The sequence below is a fragment of the Marmota monax genome, unplaced genomic scaffold (genome assembly GCF_021218885.2).
Source record: "Marmota monax isolate L192 unplaced genomic scaffold, Marmota_monax_Labrador192_F-V1.1 WCK01_AAM20220418_F8-fsc00017, whole genome shotgun sequence".
Classification (NCBI taxonomy): Eukaryota; Metazoa; Chordata; class Mammalia; order Rodentia; family Sciuridae; genus Marmota; species Marmota monax.
In genome coordinates this window covers 24,463,684-24,471,299 of record NW_026695241.1, presented here as the reverse complement: position 1 = coordinate 24,471,299, position 7,616 = coordinate 24,463,684, and the positions used below count along the sequence as shown (strand labels likewise).

At 41.6% G+C, this 7,616-nt stretch overlaps 1 pseudogene; it reads right to left on the bottom strand.

The window, feature by feature from the left end:
* Window positions 1-6,913: 6,913 nt before the first annotated feature.
* On the bottom strand, window positions 6,914-7,404 carry LOC124090351 (H/ACA ribonucleoprotein complex subunit 2-like; annotated as a pseudogene).
* Window positions 7,405-7,616: the final 212 nt, after the last annotated feature.

Here is a 7,616-nt window from a genome sequence, read left to right as displayed (position 1 = left end):
AGGAAAGTTTGTATTATACCAAGGATGAAAGGAATGTTCATGTGCTTTGATCCATCAATTCCAATTTTGTTATTCTGTAAACATCTGTAGCATCCCTTCCATATGATAGACAACATTTCAGGGAGAGACAACCAGGACTGATGTTGTACCTTGTGTCCTTTAGGAACTATCAATTTCCAGGGGGAAATGTACCTACTCAGATAATTATGAATAAGATGATCAGGGAAGATGGAGGCCTAATTGCAGTTATGGGGAGTGTGCAGGAAAGAACAGGGAAGGATTCCTGCAAGAGGTGATACCAAACTGAATCTAGAAGGATAAACAATAAATAATTTCCCTAGAAGACTAAGTGGGGAAAGATGCACCAAGAAAAGCGAGAGCAAGGACTGGAGGTGGCTTTCCATGATTCAACATGTCTAGAGGACAGCCTTGAAGGAATTTCAGGAAATTACTTAACTACTCTCCAGAGTGGCTTCAGAGAAAGTTTTCATATATTGGGTAGCTTTCCCTTGACTTTAGTTTTAATTTTCTTCATAGAGACGTATATTCATTCCCTCACTCTCTGGGGATACAGAGAGCATATCTGTCACCTTGGCCACAAAATTCTCCATGGCAATGACTGACAAGCTTGAGTTATGCTCCCTGGGTCCCTTTAACACCACATAGAATCTCAGTGCTCTTTAAGCCCTTCAAGCAGAAGCAGAGACGGCTTCTTGGGCAGCAACAACAGCACAAAATAGGTGGTGCCTGCATGATTCCCCTTGCTTTTCTATGGCATCTCCACCAGCAAGGGCACCTAGGTGAGGTGGGAGGACCTTTTAGAAAAGCTGGAGAAGTCAGCAGACACGACTGACAGTTTGGGAATTATTCAGATATTCTTTTTATTATTATCATTTTTTTTTGTGGTGATGGAGTGAACCCAGGGCCTTGTGCATGGGAGGCAAGAACTCTACCAACTGAGATATATATCCCCAGCTTGTATGTAATTCATTTTTATATCCCATCTTCTCTGAAAATGGAGCAAGTGAAATAGGGTCACAATTGTCCTACTGGTCTCAGACATTCAGGTAAGAATAGCATGTGAAAAAACACTTTCTGGTAGTGAAAAGCCAGATAGATGCTAAGCAGGGATCTGGGAGACTCTGGAGAGCTCCACAATAGAAGGCTTGCCATCATTCATTTAGCTGTAAAAGGCTAAATAAATGAGATGTCTGGTTTAGGGACTGGGCAGCCTTCCTCACTAGGACATCTCTGTTTCATTCAGAAAAGATTTATTTAGCTTGTACTATGATGGGCTATGCATGATAAGTGCATATGAATTTTTAAAATCAATTTTTTCAGATTGAGAATGATTCCTGTGTATGGGCCTGTGTCAGATCAGGGTGAGGTCTTAAGCACAGAAGAAGCTCTGAATCCTGGAGGAAGGACAGCGGACAGGGATGGGTGGACAGGCTAAGAATCGATTAACAGGAAAAGAAAGATTGGCCTGGCCTAGGAGGGTGAGTGGTTGCAGGGCCTAAGGGTGGTAAGATTTTGGGGGAGTCATTCATGAGTGTGGACCACACCCAAAGACCTTGAGACAAATCTCTGGCTCTGGGAATATAGGGAGTGGATGGGCTTGGGGGTTAGGATTTTTCTTTCTTTCTTGGTAGGGATAGAACCCAGGGCCTTGTGCATGCTAGGCAAGCACTCTGCTACTGAATTGCACCCCCAAGCCTTAGGTGTTTTCTCTGCAGAAGCTGGGAGGGCATTAAGAGATTCAGGGAGTGCCCACATAATCAGCACAGATTCTTCTCTGAGATCTCAGCTCCTGTTCTTCTTCCCTTGACCCAAGTGAACTTCAGGCTCTTTTCCTCTTCTTCTAGCTGAACTTTGTGGTGCCCTTCCTCACTTATAAACTGTGATTATTATTTTTCCCAGTGCTATAGTTTGTATGTGATCTGTCCCCCTCAAACTCATGTTGGAGTTTAATCCTAATTGTGAAGTATTAAGAAAATAGAAACTTAAGGTGTTTAGAGGTGGGGCCTTTGGGAAGTAAATAGGATTAGATAAGTTCATCAGGCAGAGTCCTTATGATTGAATTCTGGTGGCTTCATAAAAAGAGCAAGAGAGTCCACAATGCATGCACACTTCCTGTATCTTACAATGGGATTCTCTGTGCTACTCTGGGACTCTGCCAGCAAGAAGGCCATCACCAGATGTGGGCCAGAAATCTTTGAACTCCAGAATTATCAGATAAAATAAACTTCTTTAAAACTTACCCAGATTGTGGTATTGTGTTATCAGCCACAGAACATAGACTAATAGACCCAGGCCCTTTAATTTCTGGGCTTTAGGTGAGAAAGCCCCAGGAAGGCTTGGGAAGGCAGGGCTGGGGGAGAGAAGAAGCCAGATGGAGTTCTCTTATTGCTCAGGCTGGGTTGCATTTGGTCAAAGGATTTATGCTTTCTATTTATGTTCCTCCTTTATGACTGCTCTTCTGGATAAAAAGCAATAATATCACCCCTTTCCCATTTGACCTGTGGGGGAAAAATAGGCCTGGGGAGCAGATACAGGTAGCACAGGAGCCAGGCTACCTTCCATTTGCTTCTTCTCCCCTGCCAGGCCACATGTGAGTCTAATTCCCCCAACAACTTCTGGATTTCTGCTGTGCCATCTCCCTACATATTACACAAGGTCCTATGTAAGTGTCAGGATGGCAAGTATCAACTTTTCTTCCTGAAAGAAAATGTTACTCAACCTGCCCGTCCTGACCCTATACAGATGGACACTATAAGAATACATATTGGGGGGCCTGGGGTTGTGGCTCAGTGGTAGAGCGCTCGCCTAGCATGCATGAAGCACTGGGTTCGATCCTCAGCACCACATAAAAATAAAAAATTAATATATTGTGTCCACCTAAAACCAAAAAATAAATATTAAAAAAAAAGAATACGTATTGGGAGGAGAGAGGTTCAACACCACTGCAACTGCGTAATCCCTGACTAATTCTGTGAGATTCTCACCTAGGGTTGAGTGGAGGAGGGCACATGCATGAAATCAAGACTGTGAATGTGATGATTTTCACTGGAGGTGAAGTAGTAATGGTGATTCTCTTTTGTTTATGGGGAGAACAGGAAGGCGGAAATGGGCAAAGGACTGAGTGAAGTAGTTACAGATAAAGAGGAGTGAGTGTGAGAGGAAGAGGAGGCTGTGGATTTCTTAGTTTGCAGAATGAAGCAGGTATGGTGGAGGACTTCATTTTTATGGGCACTTTGAAGGGCTCACCATCATTTTAAGCTGCTTCTCAATGATTAGCTGTCAGACTCTGGACAACTCTTTCCCTCGTGGTTCTACAAAAAAAAAAAAGCTGAGAGTTTTATCTTATCGAAACATACATTGTACTTCATAAGTATATACAAATTTATGTGTTAGTAAAAAGACTTTGAAGTTGGATGTGGTGGTGCATGCCTATAATCCCAGCAGTTTGGGAGGCTGAGGCAGGAGGATCACGAGTTCAAAGCCAGCCTAGCAAGGCCCTAAGCAACTCAGTGAGACCCTGTCTCGAAATAAAATACAAAAAGGGCTGGGGATGTGGTTCAGTGTTAAGTACCCCTGAGTTCAATCCCAGATCCCCCCCACCCCCCAAAAAAATGAGATTGAGAACAACAGTGGAGCAACAGGATTTAAATACATATCTATAGATACGTTTCAGAACACAAGGTATTTTAACTTAGGGGCACTTTCCCCTGAACTACAACCTCAGCCTGATTTATTTTTTATTTTTTTATTTTTTATTTTGAGGTAGAGCCTTTTTAAGTTGCTGAAGCTGACCCCAAACTTGTAGTCCTCCTGCCTCAAGCTGCCAGGTTGCTAGGATTGTCAAATGCAACATTTCAACTGGCCTCAAAACAGGATTCTTAACCCTTACATCCCCGCCCCAAACTCATTCTACTTATTGCCCTGGTATGTTCATAGTCTTCTTGAGAAGACAGATAGATCTAAGGGGCACCTGCTTTGTTCCATGAGTCCTGACCACCACAGTGGAGTGGAAATGAAGAAGGAAGAGGGAGAAGTGAGACAATATCTCTTTATCAGTAAAGAAAAAATGAGGGCTCCCATCTGCACCTCTGAGGTCAAAGCTGTGCTATACCATTTTGACAGTTTCCGGCTGCATTTCACTAGTTCTTTAAAGGGACAAATTGTCCCTTTGTCCATTTACAGAAAATCAAGGACCTTTTATTTTAACAGGCTGAGAAAAGGGTAGTGTGAAAGTCTGTGTTTGAATGTTTGATTATACACACACATATATAAAATCATATAAATATAAAATCCTTAATGGAAGTGTTTACATTGAAAAGGGTAGGTGATGTTATATAAATATTATGAATATACATATATATTTTGTTCTTTATGCATGGTTCTTGGCTCAAAAATTACTTTCCAAGGCAAGCCATAGAAAATAGAATTTCTATTTTCCAAGGTAGGTCATTGAAACTCAAATCTTCACTCACCTTCTTGTCTTAGAACTGGCCATAAAAAATTTATCTGACCTACCTTGTCTGATGGTAGATAAGAGCTTCCATTTCAGAAGAGATCCCTCCACATTCCTGGGAGGCAGGAATGCTACATAGGAAAACTAAGAAGAAACGGAACAGAGAGTCCTTGTTAGATTCCCCCACCAGTCTATTAGCATTAGATCATACCCTTTTTGCCTAATCACATTTCCATATAGTTTTCCATGCTTCAATCATGCCTATGCAATGAAGTCTCCATAAAAACTCACTGAAAAGGACAGGGTTCAGAGAGCTTCTGGATAGTTGAACATGTGGCTGTTCCTGGAGGGTGGTATGTGGAGAGGGTATGGAAACTCCATACTCCTTCCCCCGCCCCATGCCTTACCCTTGCATCTCTTCTTCGGTATCCTTTATAATAAATGAGTAAATATGTTTCCCTGAATTCTGTAAGTCATTTGAACAAATTCAGTGAACCTGAGCAGGTGTTAAATTTATAGGCAGAAGCACTGGTAAAACAATTTGGTGCTTGTAAGTTGCATCAGAAATGAATGGGGGCAGTCAGGAATAGTTGGGGACTTCACTCTCAACCTGTGGAATCTGATGCTATTTGCAGATAGATAGTGTCAGGATTCAGTTGAATTAGAATTCATTCAATTCTAATTTCAATTCTAATGCCATGGTGCTTACTGCAGAACTGGTTGCTCACTTGTTGCTGGGGAGAAATCACTACATATTTTGGGATTACAGAAGTAATCTTCAGTGTTCCTAGGACCTGATATATTGAAGCTTTCGTTCTTGTGTGGGGTGGTGGGGGCTGCAGATTGGCAGTATCAAATCTTCCAGATGCACGTGTCACTGGTTCCAGGGAATCCTAAGAGGATAATATTTTTCAGAATTTGTTAGTCATTGCTTATCCATAGTTTTACTTTCTGTTTCAGTAACTCATTGGTAATCTTTGGTCTGAAAATATTAAGTGGAAAATTTCAGAAATTAGCAATTTATGGGGTTTAAATTGCACAGCATATTTAGTAGTATGATAAAATCTTGCACCATCTCAGTTGGTCTTTCCTGGTCCCACTGGGACATGGATTGTCCCTTTGTCCAGTTATCCACACTATATATATGCTACTTTCCTGTTAGTCACCTTGTAGTCTTCTTTATTATCAGATGGACCACTGTGTCATTGTGGTACTTGAATTCAAGTAAGCTTTATTTTATTTTACTTAATAATGGTACCAAAAGGCAATTGTAGTGACATTGGCCATTTGCATATATCAAAGAGAAGTCAAAAAGTACCTCCTTTAAGTAAAATGATGGAAGTTATTGACTTAATAAGGAAAGAAAACAATTTATGTTGATGTTGCTAAGACTTATGGTAAGAACAAATTTATCTGTAAATTGTTAAGAAGGAAAAAGAAATTCTTATTAGTTTTGCCATTGCACCTTGAAGTGAAAAAGTTAGAGCTAGAATGTGTGATAAGTGCTCAGCTCAGATTGAAAAGTCAGTAGATGCTGGGTGTGGTGTTACATCCCTATATTCCCAGCAACTTGGGAGGCTGAGGCAGAAGAATTCCAAGTTTGAGGCCACCGTTGGCAATTTAGGGTGATACCTTGTCTCAAAATAAGAAATAAAAAGAATATGGCATGTAGCTTAGTGGTGGAGTCCCCCAGGTTTAATCCCCTCTACAAAAACCAAACAAACAAAAACAGAAAGAATGGGAGAGAGAGAGAGAGAGAGAGAGAGAGAGAGAGAGAGAGAGAGAGGAGAGAGAGAGAGAGAGAGAGAGAGAGAGAGAGAGAGAGAGGAAAAAAGACAAAAGGCATTAAATCATAAGGTTTGATACTATCCATAGTTTTAGGCATGCTCTGAGAGTCTGGGAATGTATACCCTAAGGGAAATGAAAAGTGACTATAATGACATGACCTACAGAAGAATCCCTTGGCAGTTTTTCCTTGTAATAAGAGTCTAATAACAGTGTGGTACATAAAATTCAGCCTTATTCTCTCCAAGTCCTGGCTTTTTAATACTGGAGAGTAAAAAGCGTACCTGTTTATATGTATTGGATAAACTTACATACCAGTAAGGACAACTGGTTTTATTTCTAGTCACATACGGAAAGAGTTTCAGCAAACTGCACCGTCCTATTTTCAAGTGACTTCTAGAGGATTAGCACTTTACTTAAATTGATTCACTTAACCTTCACAAAAATCCACAATGTAAATACCATTATCCTTATTTTATTTTATTTATTTATTTTTTATTTAGTCTTAGCATTTACTTCTCCCACTCCATATTCTTGGAACTCTCTTCATTGAAGCTCAACAGGAAGTGGAACTGATGGAAAGATGCTGGCTCTATCTTCAACAAACAGCTGTTGGAGCTAGCTGGGAAAAATCCTCACGGAATTGGAAGCTTCTGGAACAGGTGCCTAGTCTGCTGTCCAAGTCCTTCACAAGGGTGGTGGCAGGGCCTGCACTTCCTCCAAGCATTCATCATAGGCTTCTTGGTATTCCTCGTGGGGCTTGACCATTATCACACAGGTGGGGCGCTTGGAGCCAGCAGCTGCACCCAGGTCCGTCTTAGAGGGGATATAGACATAGGGCATATTCTGGTCTTCACACATAACTGGGAGATGGCAGTACACCTCAATTGGTAACGTATCTTTTGCTAAAACCATGATCCCTTTCTCGCTTTTGTTGATAAACTTTTGAACCTCCTTAACCCTGCGCCGAATCTGCTTCTGCTTCACCGCTTTCTTGATGCATTTATAGAGTTTCCTCTGAGTCTGCGAGAAGCCAGAGGCTGCGGGATAGGGTTCAGATTCATGGTAAGTGCGCTCTCCGGAGCACGCCTCCACCGGAGTCTCGGAGTCTCGGGTCTGTCCGGGTCTGCCTTTATTTTGGTCATCCCGCAGCCGCAGCAACCCAGACCCAAAGATGAATCCATGCGGCCGATTATCCTTATTTTAAAGATGAGTAAACAGAATCCCAGATGGCAGATAATAGTGGTAGAATCAGGAGCATCTCCTTCAGAAGCTGGAGGGTGCCCATTTATTCTGGGCTGCCTCTTTGAGAGAGCTGACATTGTATGTTTAGGGTAAAATCTATCCTTACTTTTGT